The 20,327-nt window shown below is 39.2% G+C and overlaps 1 pseudogene; it reads right to left on the bottom strand.

The window, feature by feature from the left end:
- Window positions 1-1,146: 1,146 nt before the first annotated feature.
- LOC143390064 (cilia- and flagella-associated protein 107-like) overlaps window positions 1,147-20,327 on the bottom strand; it is a 62,967-nt pseudogene continuing 43,786 nt past the window's right edge.

Here is a 20,327-nt window from a genome sequence, read left to right as displayed (position 1 = left end):
GAAGGTAGGAAAGACATTCACAGAAAAATAGTTCTCTCCGTGGTCTATTTGTTGTTTTGTTTTGGCAGAAGAACACATTGGCTGAGCTCATCATCAAGTCTGCTTCTCCAGTTGGATCAGATGCTCCCTGAGGGTCTGGGACCTGACTTACATGGACACAGAACCTGAGTTACATGGACATGCTGGGATGGGTGGTGGTGGGTGCTAAGGATAAGAAGGCAGAGAGATGACTTCCTCTCTGACTCTCACGGGAGCAATCCATGGGAGGAACTTTGCTTTGAGTCTGGAGGGCAAGACCCTGAGCCCTGAGAAGTACAAGGATCTTCCAGAACCAGACTGGCTGGACCTAGACATGAAGGTCCACATGGAATGGAGGCTTATGGGGCACAGTGAGACAGAGACTCAAGGGTGTAGAGTGAGGATCCAGAGAGGATCCCTTAGAGAGACCATAGGCCCTTCACACACACAGCCAATGATCCACGTTGGGTGGACTCCTGGCCTGGGAGAGGACAACACCTGAGTTCTGTCAATAGATCCCCCTAATGCCCTGACCTCCTACCAGAAGGCTCCCCCTTCCCCAAATCCCTAAAAAGACTGGAGAGCACAGAGGCACAGGGAGGAATGGTACATGTCATCCCTTCCTGGGAGCCAGTGAGGCCCTCCATAGCCTGGGCAGTGGTTGAAGGACAAGCTAGATTCCAGCCTCACTGCCAGCTCGCAGGGTGGGCTGTCTTCCTCTTGGCCACATCAGCTGCTCCAAGGTCTTCATGGTGGGCTCATCATCAGTTCTTCTTCTCTCACTAGACCAGGTGCTAGCTGAGGGTTGGAGCAAGCCGTGAGAGCCTGGGGGAATCCATCCCTCTCTGGACCTCAGGTTGCCCCTGTCCTTGTGAAACGAGGGGTAGAGCTTAAGGGCTCTCCTCACCTTTCCTGACAGCATAAGCCTGTTTCCTGCATGAATCCAGCCCTGCAAGCACATCAAAGAGATTTAGTTGTGGGATGGAGAAGACAGAATCTGTGAGTTGGGGGATATGCCTGATTCTAGGATCTGCTCCATGGGCAAGTTCCAATACTTCGTGCTGGCCAGTCCAGTGCTGCCTGGGCTCTCCAGGTGGCTCATGTGAGCTGCTGGTGTGGTGGAAGTTCTCAGAAATGTGGCTTCAGGCGAGCGGGAGGCACGGGGATGGCATGCTCCTGCCTGGACATAGCGCTTAAGGGCGGTCTGGGGTAGGAGGAAGTGTAGATGCTCTCCCTCCAGCCAGCCTTGGGGAGCATCCACTATTGCTTCAGCCACTCACAGAGTCTGTAGTTTGTGGGCAGAGCTGCAAGAGAAAGCAAGTCTGGGTGACACAGAGTTTGGAGGAATCTTGTATAGACTGACCATGTAGGGGACACTGTAGGCTTACCCAGGCTTTTATACCAGAGACAGAAGCTGGCAGGGAAACCAGAGGTTCATTTTCTTTTCACCCTTTTTGAAATTATCTTATATACTTTATTGTCAGCTGTTAGGATCATTAATCATGTATTATCTTTCTCCCCACTGGAACATCACCTCCCCAGGGGCAGAAATCCTCTGTGCTTGTCACCACTGTGTCCCCAGGTGCCACTACAAGATAATGCCAGAGGGGGAATAGTCCCTGCTTGCTTGAGAGAATGACCATGGGGAGGCTCCTTGCCACCTGGGCTCCAGGTAAATGCAGCCCAGGCTGCCCAGGTGAGTGTCATTAGGAGCATGTCCCCAGATTAAAGAAGAGTGAGCATGTGGAGGCCTTGAGTGGATGATAGGACTCCTCCTGCTGCTTTCTTTGAGCCAGAGGCCTCAGGTAATCCTCCTACACAAGCCCTGTGCATCTGTGACCCTTTCCAGGACAACATGGGGTGGGGATTCTGAATTTTGAAAGTGCCAATAAGGGGTAAGTCTACCTTCTCTTGAAGCCACAGCAACTTCTGTCTACTCCAGCTGTGGAGAGCAGGCAAGGCCGAATTGTAATTATGCCTGTTGTAATGGTTGTCATAAGATCTGATCAGGTAGCAGTAGGAGGGCTCCTGTTGGTGGGTTATCAGGTGTTTGTACAGGATCCCCTGGATGGACAGACAGAACAGGCACATTAGCCATCACAGCAAGGTGTCCACCTGGCCAGAGATGGAGGTAGAAGAAGCAGCCCTTCATGAATCTGTGGACTTTATGGAGAGGAGCCCCCTACCCCAGTTGGCAGTAAGTTTCAGAGGCCCCCAAAATGGGAAATACAAGTGTTTGTCGCCCTTTAATGTGGCTTTCCTTCCAACACATGTCCCAGCTAGCCACAGGCAGCATATGCCATGCCTATTCATCCCTGGAATAAGTGATGTTGGCAGATTAAAGTCAGGACCCTGGGTGAGTGGGAAGACTCAGACGCTTACTATGCTCCCTCCTGATGTGAAATTACACCCTTTGATTTGTCTCAAGTTCACCCACCCAAGTGCCTATTTCCAAGGCCAGCAGCAGATGTTGGATGACAGCCTGGCAGCCGCGCCTCACACTTCAATCAGTTATACCATGGGAGCAACCCGAGGGTGTCCACAAATCGCCTTCTCTTGTGAAGGATTTACAGCTCCCTCAGCTAGGAAGCAGGGGCACTCACTTTTTGGTGGGGAGTTATTTCTGGGGAGAAAAAGATCAAATTCATATGGAGATGGAAGGTTTGACTGAGTCAGTGGATTTCTTGAAAGAGTCCCCTCGGTCCAGAAGAGAACCCTGAGGAACTGGGATGATTTATGGGGGGTGATAGTCTGGATTTCCATGTCTTTCCTCTTGTTTGGAGCAAACAGGGAGGTCTGAGTCAGCCAGTGTTGGCTACACACAAGTGTTCAAGGGGTGACTCCATAAATAAGCCAAATCACAATACCAGAGGGGACAAACAACAGTGGGCACAAACACTAAGCAAGGTTCCCAAGATCTACACCATCAGGTGCCCGAGAGTATTTCCAGTGCCAGGAGAGTGAGCCGAGGGTGTCCCTCCAACAGAGCTAATGCAGAGGAGGCCCCAGAGCAGGAAAAGGACAGGCCATGGTGGGGGTTCTGGACACTTCATTTGGTTCTGGTGTGGCCTGCTGGCTTCACTGTGGCTTGTTTTAATCAGGTATGTTACAGAGGCAGAAATGGGAACAACCACCTCGGTATGAAGAATCCATTGCTTTCCGTTCTCATGTGGAAGGGACAGGCCATAAACATGCAGGGCCACTGTGGGGCAGCACTGGGCAAGGCAGCAGGGAGGTGTGGGGGACCCCAGCCACCTCTGGGGTTCCTGTGGGAGGGAGTCAGCTAGGCAGGGTAGGCACCTTCAAGCAAGTTTAGGATTGGATAGTTTAATTTCAGAGGGCTCTGGGACACAGGGGTGGTCTCTAGTTTTCCAGCCCAGGGTCAAATTAGGGCAGAGGAAATATTGACCTGGTGTGCAAAAATTAGATAAGTAGGGGAGGTGGGGCTGCAGACTTGGGGTGGTTGGTTTTCACAGGAGAGGTGTATGAGAGGTGTACTCATAAGCAAGTTGCTTGTTAGGGTTAGGAATTAGCTAACCTGGGACTCTCTTCATTATTCAAAAGGCCCCTGATATGTCAAACCAGCATCAAATACAGGCAATTTAAAATGTGATTAGTACACCTCCTGGGGGTTGGGCAGGGTCAGAAAGAGGGCCCTCCCTGGGCAATGATTCCACAGTCTATGGTCATTTTGGAGACGATAGAATTTGCCTAAAAGGGAGAAAAGTAAGGTGGGGGTGGCAGAGGAGAAAGACGCTGTCCTGGTAGGAGGAATCTAAATGAAGCTTGGAAATGAAATAGCTGCTTGGGACAGTGTGTGGACACCCAGGACCCTGGCACACAGACAGGCAACCGTACACTTAGAAATGAGTGTATAATTGTTTTTTTTTTTTCTATTAATGTGTGTTGGGTTCAGGAGGTTTTTGATTTTAACCAGACTTCCTTAAGCTCTTGAGTCTAGGTTTGTCTGGGTCCAAAGGTCCTTAGGAAAGTCTTCCTGGTGCTCTGTGTTGAGAGAAAATTGACCCCACATGTGGGCAAAGGGGACTGGGAGCCCCATATGTTGGGTTCTGAGAGAGATCTGCTGAGGCAAGGGGCACTCATGTCTTTCATGTACACTAATGGTGACAGCCAGTAGTGGCAGAGTGTTAGCATGGCTTGGATGCCAGCATCCTCAGCTAGAGATCCTGTGTGATTCAGGAGTGCCCACAGGGCCTAGGGGTGTCAGTGTGGCCCAGGGATGCCTGCAGAGAGCTGAAAAACTGACACTATTTATCCTGACATGGGCGCCCAGCTGCAGAAGACACGTGGTTGCTTTTCCCAATTTACAGAGCAGGCAGTTGCTTGTCTCCTAACCAACAATACTCACCATTTTGGTAGATACCACCTCTGTGTACTGAGTAGAACCATCTCTTTGTCCCTGTGAGCTCCAAAAGGCCCTGATTGTGACAGACATCTACCACCATGTTCCAGGCCTCCCTGCCCCATCCAGGATTAAGCATGTCAAGGTTTGGGGAATGGGGACTAAGATAACCTCAGGGGATTCTGAGCATGATATACCTGGTGGGTGAACGGGGCATGCCTGGAAGGAACGCCCACAGCAGTTGATGCAGGAGGCTCCCCGCTGTTCCTGGAGAAGCCAGGTTCTCTGTGCCCCTGAGGTGTTTCTGATGACCCCTGTGTTGGCATGTGTCCTGAGGTTGCTTCCCGCTCCCAGAGCACAATGATAGTCCCCTGAGATTTGGAGGGGGGCACTCCTAAATGTGGGTTGTTTTCACTCTTTCCTCATTTTTTCTCTTCCTATACCACCTGGAGATCTGATAAGGATTGTGGCCCGGGAAGGGGACATACTCCTTTCTATGAAGGCTCTGGAGTGTCTTCTCAGTGGCTTTGATGAACTAGAAAAGAAAAAAATATTCAAGAAAATATCTGAGATGTGGCTTCTCAAACTTCTGCTGAGTTCCCTCACATCCTAGGCCATCAGAAGATGGGCCGAGGAAGACAAAGTTCAAAGTCAGGACATTCCACGTGACACAGGAAAGACATGCTTGGGGACTGAGCACCCCCTCATCACCTCTGGAGAGCAGCTGCTGCTCCCCAGCTGCCTCTTCGTCTCACTCTGTCCTCTCCTGCAGCTCCTCTCTCCTCCTCCTCTCTTTCTCTTCTCCCCTTCTCCTCTCTTCCTCCTTTTTTTTTCTTCTTTGTTTCTCACTCTTCCGAACTCCACTGTCTCTCTTTTTGTTGTATCATGTTTTCTAATTAGTTTTCTTAAAATTTAGTGTGGCAAGATAGTAAACATTTACAATTTTGGGCCATTTAAAGGCATTTCAATGACATTATGTGCATTCCCATTGCTGTGTAATCATCACTGCCTCCAACTTAAGAACTTTCCATCCTAAACTGAGCCTCTGCCCCTGTCAAACACCCCCTCCTCATTCTCCTTTCCCAGCCATTCTTCTTCCGGTCTCTAGGAAATTGCCTGTTTGGGACACCTCAATTAAGCAGAATCTTACAATATTATCCTTTGTGTCCAATTTATTCATTGAGATGCTATTAGACTGGTTGGCTGGTTGGTTGGTTGGTACCACGATTGAACCCAAGAATGCCAACCACTGAGCCCATCCCTAGTGCTTTTTTATTTTTTTATTTTGAGAAAGGGGTCTCCCTAAGTTGCTTAGGTGCTCACCAAGTTACTGAGGCTGGTTTTTAACCTGTGATCCTCCTATCTTACTCTTGGATTATAGGCATGCTGTCTTCAAGATTAATTCATCTTGTTGCATATTTCATAGTTTTCTTCCTCTTAAAGGCTGAATAACATTTTCTTGTGTAATAACCCATATTTTGTTTTTCTGTGCACCCATTAATGAGTACCTGGACTGTGCCCACTTTTGGCTGCTATGAATAACATTGCTATGAACATGGAGTCCCTGCTCAGCATCTTCTACAGATCCAGAGAATTCCCAGATCATATGGAAATCCTGTGCTTATTTTTTTCTACAACTTTTCACATTCCCACCAACAATGCACTAGAGTTTCCATTTATCTATGTCCTCTCACCAACACTTGTTTTTGTCCTTTTTTTCTTTTTTCCATCTATTGTGTGTGTGTATGTGTGTGTGTGTATGTGTGTGTGTGTGTGTGTGTGTGTGTGTGTGTGTATACGCACATGCACCCATGCTGCTTGGATGGGACCCAGAGCCTCACCCTTGCTCTACCACTGAACCACTCCTAGTCCCATTAATTTTCAATGAATAAGGAGTGGTAATTTCATTGTGGTTTTTATTGGTGTTATTCTAATGATACTGGTGTTCAACATTTTTCATATGTTTATTTCATAGCCATTTGTCTATCTTCTTTGAAGCAATGACTATTCAAGTCCAATGCCAATGTTTAACTTGGGTTGTTTGGATTTTTGTTTTTGAGTTATAGGTATTTCTATGTGTATCTTGGATGTGTAATTGGCAGATATGTTTTCCATCCCATAGGCTGCCATTTGTCTCTGTTACTAGTATTCTCTGATATTGTTTTTTTTTTAAATTTTGATGACAGCAACTTAACTGTTTATGGTTCTGTTGCCTGTGCTTTTGGTGGTTTACACAACCACTGCCAAATCCTATCTCATGAAACTTTCCCCCTTTATTTTCTTCCAGGAGTTTTATAGTTTGAGGTCTTTTCTGGGTCTTTGCTCTACTTTGAGTTAATTCTTACCTGATGTTAGGTAAGGGTTCCACCCCACTGTGCTGCTTGTGGATGTACAATTTTCCCAGGTTCCCATGGTGAAGAGTCCTTTCTCCAGTGAACAGAGTTGACAACCTCATTTGATCATAAATAAAACTGTTTATTTCCAGGCTCTGTCTTGTGTTCCATTGATCTGTATACCCATCTTATTGCCAGTATCTCATTGTCTTGATCACTGTAGATTCATAGAAACCAGGAAAAGTGAGTTCTCAAGTTTTGTTCCTCTTTTTCAAAATTGTTTGGGCTATTTGAGATTCCATGAGTTTTAGGATGGATTTTTTTCCCTATTTCTGCATCTTCTGTGATTTTCATAGGGAATGCAATGAATCTCTCTAGATATCTTTGTATAGTATTGGCAATTATTTTTTCAGTGCTGGGGATAAAACCCAGGGCCTCACACATGCCACACAAGTGCTCTGCCACTGAGTCACATCCCCAGCCCAATACTGATGTCTTAAGTATTCTGTTTTTTTCAGTGTTCCATTATATGGAATTGTTTTCTTGATTTCCTGTTCCAATTTCTCTTTGTTAATATATAGAAATGCAACTTGACTTTTGTGTGTTGATTTTGTATATTGCAACTTTGCTCAATTAGTTGATTTTACTGTGTGTGTTTGTGCATGAGAGACAGGGAGAGAGGGCAAGGAGATCTTTAGGATTTCTACATATAAAAATTATATTATCTACAAAACAGATATCTCTACTGCTTCTTTTCCAATTCAAATTCTTTTCTTTACATTTCCTAATTGCTCTTGTTAGAACTTCCAGGACTGTGTTGATTAGAAATCTTTGTGTTATTTCTGATCTTGCAGGAAAAGTTTTCAGTATTTCCCCACTGGAATCAGGCTAGCTTGCTTTCCACATAAAGTTTTTTTTTTTATGTTGAGTAATTTTCTTCTGTCCCTAGTCAGTTGAGTGAAAGTGACTTGAAATGTGCCAAATGCTTTTTCTGCACCAACTGAGATGATCATGAATTTTTCTTCATTATAATGATTAATTTTCATGTGTTGAGCCCTGTTAGGGTCTGGAAAAAAGTCAACATGGCACCTGGCACTTTGCCAAGAGGAGTGGTTTGAGAAGTAATGCCAGTGAGCCATTAAGATGATAGAGATTCCTTAATGACTGACTGCTGTGTCTAGATTATGTCAATTAAGTTAAGCTGTGTGTAATCATTAAGATGATGATTCCTTATTGTTTGACTGCTGTACCTAGTTTATATTAATTAAGAACAAGCTGTGTATTCAGTTATGTATATATATACCCCTACTGTCCTACAATAAATGGCTCCCACTCCTGGTGTATCAACCTTCGCAAGTTGCTCCACACCCCGATTAGTTTGCTGCAGCCAGACTGTGGCAGAGCCCTCCTTGAATTCCAGAAATTCCAGAAAATTTCCCACTTGGTCATGAATAATGAACAATCCTTTCACTATTCAATTGATTTCAGCTTGGTTTTGTCTTTTTGAGGATTTGCATGTTCTTAAGAAGGACTGTCTGTACTTTCTATCCTTGTGATGTCTTTGGCTTAGCATCAGGATAATTCTGGTCTCATAAAATGATTTAGGAAATGTTTTTTCCTCTTCAGTTTTTTTTGGAAATGTTATAGAAGCATTGGTATTAATTCTTTATTTAAGTGTTTGATAAAATTCACCAGTGACATCATCTAGTTCTCAGTTTTTCTTTCATTTTTAAAAATTGGTTCTGTTCACTTATTTATGATACAATATATTTTGCTATAATTGTACCCCCCACACACACACATTCCAAATGGTCTATAGTGTTGTTCATGTCCCCTGTTTGCATATTGGCTTTCTACTTGGTTGTTTCATCCAACATTGAAAATGGGGTCCGGGGTTTGGAGTTGTGTCTCAGTGGTAGAGTGCTTGCTTAGCACATGAGGGGTACTGGGTTCTTTCCTCAATACCACATAAAAATAAAATAAGGTAGAGTGTCCAACTACAACTAAAACAAAATATTTTTAAAAAAATAAAGGAGTCTGGACATGGTGGCACATGCCTGCATGTTGTAATTGTATGTTATAATTGTATGGAGTCTATCTTATTCTAGTTAGGACCCCATTCTTATGAACGTACATGATGGTGGGATTCACTATGGTGTATTCACATAGAAATATGTGATTATTAATTTAATCTCCCCACTAATTATAGATCTGATTATATTTTCTGTTTCTTCACAATTCAGTCTTTTTAGATTGTGTATTACTAGTCTGTCCTTTTCATCTAGGTTACCCAATATTTTTGCAGACAGGTGTTCATGGTATTCTCTTATAATCCTTTTATTTAGGAAAACTGATAATGATTCCCTGATTTAATTTCCAATTTGAGTTATTGAGTCTTTTCTCTCCCTTTTTCTTAGTCAATATAGCTAACAGTTTGTCAATTTTGTTCAAAGAACCAGCTCTTGCTTTCACCGTAAATGTTCTTTTCTTATTCTCTATTCTATTTATCTCCTCTAATGTTTATTATTCCCTTCCTTGCTTTGAGATACTTCTTTTTAAAATGTATTTGCAGTTAAAATTTTTCCTCAACACTGTTTTCACTGTATCCCATAAGTTTTGGTATACAGTATTTTCACTATCATTTATCTCAAGATTTTTTTTCTACTTTTCCTGTGATTTAATATATATATTTACATATATATTTTATTTTACATATTTATTTATTATTTAATTATGTATACATTTAGATAAATATATATATATTTATCTAAATGTATACATAATTAAATAATAAATATATTCATTCCAAATGGCCTATTGTTCATGTCCTCTGTTTCCATATTGGCTTTCTACTTGGTTGTTCCATCCAATATTAAAAATGGGGTCTGGGGTCTGTTGTTGTATCTCAGCAGTAGAGCACTTGCCTAGCATGTGAGGGGAACTGGGTTCTATTCTCAGCACCACATAAAAACAAAATAAGGTATAGAGTCCAACTACAAATAAAAAAAAAGATTTTTTAAAAAATAATGGTGCCTGGACATGGTGGCACATGCCTGTAATCTCAGCAACTCAGGAGGCTGAGACAGGAGTTTTACAAGTTCAAGGCCAGCTACAGCAACTTAGCTGGCTCTAAGCAACTTAGTGAGACCCTGTCTCAAAAAAAAAAGTGCTTTGGATGTTGCTCAGTGGTTAAGCACCCCTAGGTATAATCCCTGGTATTAAAATAAGTGGGGGTACTGGTCCATCCTACTATTATTGTAAAGCCATCTCTTTTCATTATAATTCTGATCTTTTTTGCTTCATATAATCTGGAGTTCTGATATTTGGTGCATATGTATTTAAAACTAGTACACTTACTATTCGAAATAAATGAGTCTTAATTGTGAGTAGGCCCTCCTGTTAATATTTCATATTCTTTTTTGTATCCTGGCAGTTTTTAACTTAATGTCTCTTTGCCTAACACCATTATAGCCACCTGTACCCTTTTGCCTACTGTTGGCACGGACTATATTTCCATCCTTACCCTTTCGACCCATGAGTGTCCTTACACCTAAAGTCAGTCTTTTGTGGACAGTATAGAGTGGGATCCTGTTTTTAAAATCTTTTCCTTCCTCCTGTGCCTTTTGATTACTGAGTTTTAATTTATTTACATTTAAAGTGAACTGATAGGGGTGGATTCACTCTTGCCATTTTGCTGTTTTTCTGTGTGTCTTGTAGATTTTTATTGCTTATTTCTTCCTCCTTGTTTATTTATTTATTTATTTTTAATTGCTAGGGGTTTAACCCAGATCCTTGCACACCTTAGGCAGGTACTCAGAAACTGAGCTACTCCACCCAGCTTTTAGTACCTTCTTTTGTGTTTAGTTGATTTTTTTTTAGTGACATGTTTTTTTGTTGTTGTTGTTGTTTGTTTTTCTTTTGTTTTGTTTTCCATTTTTTGTACATTCCACAGATATTTTCCTTGTGACTATCATGGAGATTACTCATGATATCTTAAAACTATAACAATCTAATTTAAACTGACACCAGCTGAAATTGCAAACCAAAATCCAATTCTTCATAGCTCTGACTCCCTTTATGCTACTGATGTCACAAATTGCATCTTTCTATATTGCCCTATATCCATTTACATAAGTTTTATAAACTTTTACATGTTTGTCTTCTGAATTCTACAGAAGATAAAAGGTAGAATTACATATCAAAATTATAATGACATTGGTTTTTTTATGCTCGTCCATGTATTTACCCTTAGTAGAAAATCTTTATATTTTTCTGTGGCTTCAAATTGCTAACATTCTTCTATTTCAACTTGAAATATTCCCATTAGCATTCCTTGTTAGGCAGGTCTATGGAAGATGAACTCCCTCAGCTTTCATTTATCTGGAGATATCTTAATTTTTGCCTCATTTTTGAAGGACCATTTTGTGGGGTATGGAATTCTCAATTGTTCATTTTTCTTTTTTTCTGTCATCCCACTGCCTTCCAGTCTTCAAAGTGTCCCCTTAAAAAACCACTGATCATCTTTATCTTTGTCAAGTTCCTTTTTGGGGGGATTTCAAGATTCCCTCTGTCTTTGGTTTCCACTGGCTTGATTATAATGTGGGTCAATGTGGAACTCTTTAAATTTATCCTATTTGGAATTCACTGAGGTTCTTGGATTTTTAAAGCCATGTATTTACTCAAATTTGCAGTTTTCAGTCTTTAACTTTTCAAATAATCTTTTTACACTTTTGTTTTTCTTCTTCTTCTAGAATTTCCTTAAGGCATATATTTAACTACTTGATGGTGCCCCGTAAATAAATCTCTTGGACTCCATTCACTGACTTCAAGTTTTCTGCATCTTTCTTCTGTCTTTTCTAGCCTGCTGTTGAAACATCTATTGATTTTTTTCAATTATTTTTTTCATGTTTTTCAGATCTAAAATTTATTTCATTATTTTTATAATCTCAATCTCTTTTTCAATATTCTCATTTTGTTCAAATACTTTTTTTAAAATTTGCTTTTGTTTTGTTTTGTTTTAGTACTGGTGACTAAAAAAGCAGGGATGCTCTACCACTGAACATGTCTTCAGCCCTTATATCTTTTATTTGAGACACTGGCCTCAAACTTTTGATCCTTCTGCCTCAGACTCCCAAGTTAGCTGAGATTTACATATTTTTGCATATATGTATGGGCCATGATACCTGCTGTTTATAGTTAATTTTTTGTTTGTTTTGTTTTCTGTACTGGAGATTGAACCAGTAGTGCTTAACTACTGAGCCACATCTCCAGCCCTTTCTATTATTATTATTTTTTTATTTTTAGATATGGTCTCACTAAGTTGAGGCTGGCCTTGAATTTGCCATCCTTCTGCCTCAGCCTCTTGAGTTCCTGGGATTACAGGCATGTACCACCACACCCATTTTACTTTCATTCTTTGAATGTGCTTTCCTTTAGCTCTTTAAACATATTTAAAAGAGCCATTTTAAAGTCTTTGTCTAGTACATTGATGCTTGTGTTTCTTAAGAATTTCTAATGCTGTATTTTGTTGCTTTAGCTGAGCCATGTTTTCCTGTTTTTTTTTTTGAATGTCTAGCAGTTTGTTGTTGTTTGATTATAATGTGACTCAATATGAAAATTGAAAAACTGGGCATTTGAAAAAACTGCAAACCCTCTCAATATTCATATCCTGGATCTGGACAAGGGAAGACCTTTTCTCAACTAGCAGGTCATGTTCTGAGACTGATGTCAGCCCTTCATAAAGGCTGAAGTTTCCTCAGGCCTTTTCTTGGCACACAACTTGCAGGGGTCTGTACATGATTTTCAGATCCCCCAAATATGTTTCTCCTTTTGATGTTTTAATTTCCCCAAAAGCCTCACCCTTCCCTTGTTCTTCTTGGGTCCTTGTGTGTTGTACTATACTCATAATCTCTTCCCCCAGGCTTATCCAGGTTTGTAGCCCCCTGGCAGTTTTCTAGCTATGCCTGCCACTACTTTCCCTGGCTTTTCCTAGCCTGGGCTGTGAACAAGGCTACTCTTCCCCATCTGGGCTCCAAGTTCAGTGAAACAGAGGCTAATCTCCCAGGCAGGTAAGAACGCTGCTCCGCTCCTTCAGATATTAAGGCAGAAAGTGTAAACTGGGTTCTACACCCTCTTGGATACAGACTGCACCATGACATGCTGGGAAGAGGTTAGGTAAAACCTCAAGTAAAAACCTTGCAGAAATTCTTTTAATTTGAATGTGGCATTTCTTGATTCAGTGTTCAGTTGTTGCTGTAGACCTTTGATTGTTTTCAAAAACTCCTGTAAAATTTTGACCAATTTAAAAAATGTTCCCATGTGAAATGAGGCCCTGATTCCTCCTAATCCACCATCTTCCTGACATCACCCCAACTCCACTTTCTATTTTATATCCCCTAGGTGTGAAAGCAGACCACACTATCACTAAGTGCTGCATCTCCCACACATATCTAAATTTATTGCTCAGTCCGTCCTTCTTGCTCTTGCCTTTTTACACACCTGCTTTCCCAAGAAAGCCATGTGCCATTGAAATATGATGGCCACAGTCCTGTGTCTGGCCAGAGGGATAGTGACTCCTAATGTTCTCCATGAAAACAGCCCTTTCTGGTACTCAGATGTCACTGTCAAACTTCCTTGCACCAAAGCTGCCAATTCTGTCTTATCCTCTGTTATGATTTAGATACAAGGTATCCTCTGAACAGTTGGGCCAGCAAAGTAAGTACCCAGGGCTTTGAGTATTCTTTGAGAAAAATTTTCTTTTTTCCCAAGCTTTGGCTCTCCTGACGTCAATGTGTGAATTCAAATATTTGGGGCAAAGCTGTACTCTGATGATCTAATTACCTTTCTCCTTTAAAAGTACAAAATTTTTGTAGAAAATGCTTATTTTACCTGAACACCCCAAGTCTGTTGTCATTCATTGAATGAATTTAAATTGTCTTTGAAAAATGCTTTTTTAAATGTTTTTCAGTGAACAAAATCATCCTTTGATATTTGGGTGAAAAAGCAGTAAAAATTCCTTTGAAAGTTTGAATACTTCTCAGTAAAAAAATAACTTTTCTAAATTATAATAAACTGCTCTTATTACAGAGAAGTCAGTAATGTAATAAAAAATAATTTGATTTTTATTGCTGTTATCATTTTGTTGTTGTTATTGTTGTTGTTGTTGTTGTTTTTTTTCTTTCATTTGTTTCATTCTGTTTCTAGCAAAACAATTAAAGGCCTCTCACTAGACCCCAGATATGTATGGCTTGTTGTATAAGAACATAAATTTTTAAAAAACTCAAACTAATGTTTCATGTGAGTTTATATACTCTTAAAATATTTTTTTCAGGTTTTTCTATTGAAAACAATTCAGAGTAATGACAACCAATATAAATGTATATGCCTCCCATAGAGCTTTGGTTTCCAAATGAGTAGTTTGTTAGAAGTAAATATGGAGAGTGAACTGAGACATCTTCTCTTAGAAAGAAATCATGGAAGGGATGGAGAGTGAGAAATAAGAAGGAAGTAACCAATGAAATAAGGAAGAAATAAAGTAGAGAAGAGAGAAAGCAAGGAAGACATTTGACTAATGTTTTTTCTCATTTGGGAATGAAGATAGGTTAAAGCACCTTCTTTCTGAGGGAGCCAGTTTTTCTTCCAATTACCCCTTATCATTGTAGTCCATCTTCTAATTCTCTCATTCTAATCATATTAAATATTTAGCAGATATACATTGTCATTATGAACCAATCTGAGCTTGAAGAAGATTTCTTCAGCTACTGTACAGTTCAGCTTAGCCCTGACTAAGTAGTTTATGAACTGTGAAAAAATCAATAAACTGTAGTTGCCAATCATGCAGGATTTTCTCTTTCACATTCTAGAACCCAAAATGAGAACCTCTTTTCTATTAACTTTGTCTGAGCAATGTAAAAGAAGATGTCTTAATTTCCCAAAAAAGGTCCTGAGTAGCCCTGGTCATGTCCAACTCTACTAAATATTGTTGTTAGCATAATGGAACTTAATCTAGACAGAAATGACTCACAGACCCTGTTACCTGTTTCTAATAGGTTAGTAACTACCATAGCTCAGAAATGCAAGATCTACAAGGAAAGGGTTAAGTTATTAAAAAAATATGAAGAAAGAATATGGAGCTCTCAATATCACCAAATGCCTAGTATTTATCTGATCAATAAGACTCTGTTTCTCAGTAATATCCCCCACAATTTATTTGCCCCTTAATATGTATCAGCTTACCTCTTTACTTGAACTATCTTCATTTATTTCAACCAGAGATTTGTTGGGTGAGAAGAAGAAAGTAATCTTATTTTATAAGTAGTATATTGGAAGTGAGGTGAACATAAAAAAAGCCTCAGATAATTTTCTCATGAATATGAGTGTAGTAAAATAAGTTAGAACATCTTTTCCTTAATATTAAAAGAATTAGTACCTATGGAGTAGAGTGATAATCATTTTTATTGATGTATAAGCATCTTTTAAATGTAAGGTACTAGTTTATTCACTAAGAGCTTATGTTCACTTTTCTCTAAAAAGATAATGAAAATTGTAAAATTAGATTTTCTTAACATTATTTTAGGAAAACACCAGCAACAGTTCACAGAAAAAAATATACAATTAAAAGAAAGAAAGAAAGAAAAAAAGAAAGAAAGAAAGAAAGAAGAAAAAAGAAAGAAAGAAAGAAAGAAAGAAAGAAAGAAAGAAAGAAAGAAAGAAAGAAAGAAAAACAAGGTTGTTGGAAATTATTAATTCTCAGTACAAATTTTATTGCCGAGGACCAGTCCTAGGCCAGGTATGTTTGAGACTAGAAAAACCACCTAGCCTTCTTTGACTGTTTTAATTAACAGACTTTATTTTAAGAAGACTTGTAGATTTACAGGAAAATAAAGCACTTAGTACATATGCTTTCCATTATCCATAGTTTTTAATATTTTTTCTTTGTGTATTACTGAGAAACATTTTACATAAGCACAAAATCAAAATGTTTTGCCAATAGTGATGGTATTAAGTAATTATTAACAGCAATAAATAGTTTAATTATTTATTAAAACACTAATTTCACAGTTTTTTAAGCAGTGACAAAGAGTAATGTCAATTTTCTCCATGATGGAATCTTACAGAGTGGATTTACCATGCCAGAAATCCCTGTTCTTCACCACTTTAACATCTTCTTCTCCCCCTGATTTTTTGGCAATGTTTAACATTTTTAATGTTTTGATTTTCCAGAATGTAATAAATTTGGAATTGTACAAATATGACATTTCAGACAATATATCATTTATAGAAGTATATCTTCATGATGCCTCCATGTTTTTTAATGTTTGATAGCAAATTTTATTTAAAAAAAATTTTAATAACCCTCCAGTGTATAAATGTATCACAGTGTTTACATTAATAACAGGTAAATAGCTACTGAATTCTCTCTTAGCTGCTTCCTGTTCTTGGCAATCATGAATGAGGAAGCTGTGGACATACAAAGTATGTGGGTTTTGTGTGAACATAACTTTCAATTCCATTGAATTAACACTGAGAAATACAATTAGTGGGCCCTATTAAGTGTACACCAAACTGTCTTCCAGAGTGGCTTTCCAATTTTGTTATCCCAACAGCAATGTATGAAAGTTCTTTTTGTTCCCCATCTTTGTCAGCTCATCATATTGTCATGTTTGAAATTTTGTAAATTTTTATAGGTGTGTTTAATTTGTAATTTTTTAATAACATTAATATTCAGCATCTTTTTCTATGCTTTCCGAATATATACATTGTTGTGTGAAGGAACATATTTATTTCTTTCATTCAAATTTAAGACAATTTTGTTAGGGTAGTACTAAAATACAATAAACTATACATATGTATGTCATAATTTTTCATGTTGGATATACCTTTTTACCAGTGTAACAATGACCACAATCAAGTTATTTACATTCATAGTTTATGCAGATGGTTCTTTGTGCCCTGTTGTAATTTCTATGTCTTGCTTTCTCCTCCCACCAGGGGAAAAAAACAATCCAAACCAAAACAAAACAACAACAACACTGACTGACTTTGTATTGTGATACATAATACAGTAGATTATAAATCACACAAATTAATTTTCAGAGCCTTAGTCTGAATAGATGGTGACCTTGGAACAATCAATAATCCCTCAAACTTACTGTACTCATCTGTTAGATAAGAGCTTTTCCAATCAAGACTCAAGATAGTTTAAAGATAAGGACAGAGTAAATAATGAATCAAGAATACTGCCAAACACAGAGAAGGCTCTTGATTTCTGATATCCAGTGTTACAATCCATGCTTTAGTTTGGTGATTCAGAGTACATGTGGGTGACTATAACTCTATAGTTTCTTTCTTTATGTTTTATTTGGTTTTTCAGATATGCATGATGATAAATTATGTTTTCTTATATTTTAAATACATGGAGTAATACTCATTGTATTTAGGATTCTTTTTGTTGTTCTACATAATGCAGTTACTTGGGTCATGTGTTCAAATACAAAGATAAGGAAGTTTTGTCCAATCCCATAGTTTGTTTCTTTCATCTCTACCTATAATTGTTTAGACTTCAGTGTTTTCAAGTTTTTTATTTATTTTTTTATTGGTGTTATTGTAGTTGATTTCTCATGTCAAGCTTGGGGTGTGCAAATAGGTGGGGAAAATTGACCTTTGGCTGAAAGACTATAATAAAGAGATGATAATTATGAAATTTTATCTGAAGTTTGGAAGTGCATATATAAAAAGGTGTTGTGAAGGAAATTGAAAGAGTGACAAGATCAGTAGATGGCAAATCATGGTAAGTCAAGAAGAACAGAGCAAGGTGAGAACCAGAAGGTGGTGGTTGATAATGAGGCAATTCAGGGATTATGTATTCTGGAACATGGGAGAAACAGAAGACAAGAAGAAGGGGCCATGGAGCTAAAAGGCCACTACTAATAGGAAAGGGAAGTCACTAAAAATTATTTTGAGTGCTCGTGTCGAGGGTGATGGTGAATTAAGTAAGCTCCATGACGGAGAGGAGGGATCAGCAGGGGATTTTAATGAGCAGCAAGTTGGAGGTGGGTTTTAAAGGAACAGGAATGATCTTCTCCTGTGAGTATGGCTCACAGGCAGTACTGAGAGCAGGGGTTCTTTCCTGAAGGAGAAGGGAGAATGGTCTGGCACAGAGCAATGAGGAGGACATTGGACAGGGAGAAGGATGCAGTTTGTGTAGTCTAGGGAGAAACAGTAGCCTTCACTTTTGGGGTAAAGAAGGGCTGAGTTCTCAAAGGAGAGCCATGTAGGTCTCAATCTTGGAGAAAGAAGCTCATGAGCTTTGATGAAAACAGGAGCAGCAGGGTTGGGCTGTGATGGAGACAGGGCCAAAGAAGAGGATGTGTGGAGACTTGTGGGCTGATAATCTGCGAAAGAAGGAATGAATTGAAACTCTAGGGCTTCTTAAAGATGGTAAGTAAGCTTAGTGTCAAAAATTTCCAGGCAGAGAGTGGTGGTAAAGCTGGGTGTCCTTAGGGCAGAAGAGGGTGGGAGTTTTTTCAAGAGCATAGAGATTTCCAGATTTTCCTTCCTGCATATGATGGTGTCTCTTTTTCCAGGAATTCCAAAGTATCTGTAAGACTCTTCTAACTCCTACAATGTGAGTAATGTCACATATTAAATTATACAAGATATTTTTACCTAGAAACTCATCTCCTTTCTTTATGTGAATGCTCAGCTATGGAACTGGGGATTTCCCCTCTTACCAGAGTGTTATTGCTGCACCTTTATGAATCACACTGTGCAGACCATCTGAACATCAATAATGTATCAGGCATCACACTGTTGCTTTAAGTGAGGGAGTAAAAGGGAGTGCATAAATGGATAGAGTCCTTGTTTAAAGGATTTTATTGCCTAGAGGGGTAGGGAAACATACCAACAAATACCTATAAGGAAAATAGACGCCTGTGATTGGTACTATGATTGCAATAAATAGCAGGTCAGTGATGGGTTTTAAGGCAGTAAGAATGGTCTATTCACAGACAGTACTGAGGACCTGGGGGTTGTGGGGATGGGGGCAAGGGAGAAGAATAGAGGAGCTGGGGTTAGTTTTCTTCCAACATGGTAGATAGAATATTCTATCAAGGGGACAAAATTTGCACATTTTAGCCAAAAGATTAACAGAATTTTACAGTCAGCTGTGAAGAATTGGATTTCTGGGAAGTTATATGCCACTTAGCACACAGTTAATACATAATATATCCTAAAAAAGTGATTAATAAATAGATGGATGAACAAATAATAAATTCATCTATAAAATACTTATATCTTCAAGATTATTAACTGGATTGATTATATTGCAGACATTTTTATTCATGTTAAAATTTAAGTACAAAAAAGAACAATTGAACTTCACTACTTTTGATTCCAGAAGGAAGAACAGAGGAGAGGAGAACACTTTTTCTCCTATTAAACATATTAATGTAGAGACTCAAAAAATTTAGTTCTCTTTCTTCATTTTTTTCACAGTAGTGAAGAGGAGCTCCCCTTGGTCTACAGAGTGTCAGCTCACATTTAAGTGTTTGTTCTAAGTATTTTGGTTTATCTTTTCAATTCCCTTTATGCTACCTGTTGTTTTTAAAGTATGTGTGTGTGTGAGAGAGAGAGAGTGAGAGAGCAATGAGTCTATTCTTGATCTCTCAGGTTACATCAATGAATAGATTAATAATACCAAAACAATCTACACCTTCATTGAGTTAGTATTCAATCTGGGTAGACAAGGGGAAACAGACAAAACTAAAATACAGGAGTGTGTTAGAGAAGAATATATATAGGTACCTTCAGAGTTGGTTATAATCAGCATAATATTTCTGATTTTTCCTTGGGGTCCTTTTTTGCTTGCTCCTGTGCAGTGATTGGTAGCTGTTTGTGGAGGTCTGACCCTATTTTTTACTTTCAAATTTTTTCCATTTCCTTTGAGCATTTTTTCCTTGATATACTAAGACGTTTCAAGAATGTTTTCCTTTTATAACTTTTTAGTCTTATGACTGTGCTATTCTGTGTTTCTGTGTTTACTATACTAGATTGAGAATCATAGTAAAGTTTCAAAACAAATTCATCTTTAACATTTCTGTAGTTACCAACAGAAGTGAAAAAATATCAGTTAGTGGTTAGGCAAGTGGTATGATAAAATGAAAAGTGGGCTAGTTTTAATGAGTTATTATTTTAATGTGTTGATGTTTGTCCAGTGCTTAGAACACATAGTTCTTTATATTAAAATGCAATATGTGTCTTTAATAGAGAATGGGTGGGCGAGATGCTTATACCAGGTTGGCCTCAGCTTTCTCACTGGTAACACAGGGTGAATAGCTAGTGTATGCAGTTGTCCAGAGGATTGGAGGTCCTGTGCATATTCATTCTTCATGGAGCCAGATCCAGAAATAGCAATGGTCTGACATTGCTTGAAGGCCGCTTCTGTCCCAGTCTCTGTGCCAGAGGTGTAAACCCAGCGTCATCTGATCTGACCCTCAAAAGGACCACTTGCTTGAACACCTACAGGGAAATGAATCTCAGTTTGGTTTACAGTCATAAGCTAGCATGGAGTGTAGTGCTGAGAATGTGTTAGGTACTGAGTGCACATTTGTTTA

This window comes from Callospermophilus lateralis, unplaced genomic scaffold (genome assembly GCF_048772815.1).
Source record: "Callospermophilus lateralis isolate mCalLat2 unplaced genomic scaffold, mCalLat2.hap1 Scaffold_147, whole genome shotgun sequence".
Taxonomy (NCBI): domain Eukaryota; kingdom Metazoa; phylum Chordata; class Mammalia; order Rodentia; family Sciuridae; genus Callospermophilus; species Callospermophilus lateralis.
This window is presented reverse-complemented; position numbering and strand designations above follow the sequence as displayed.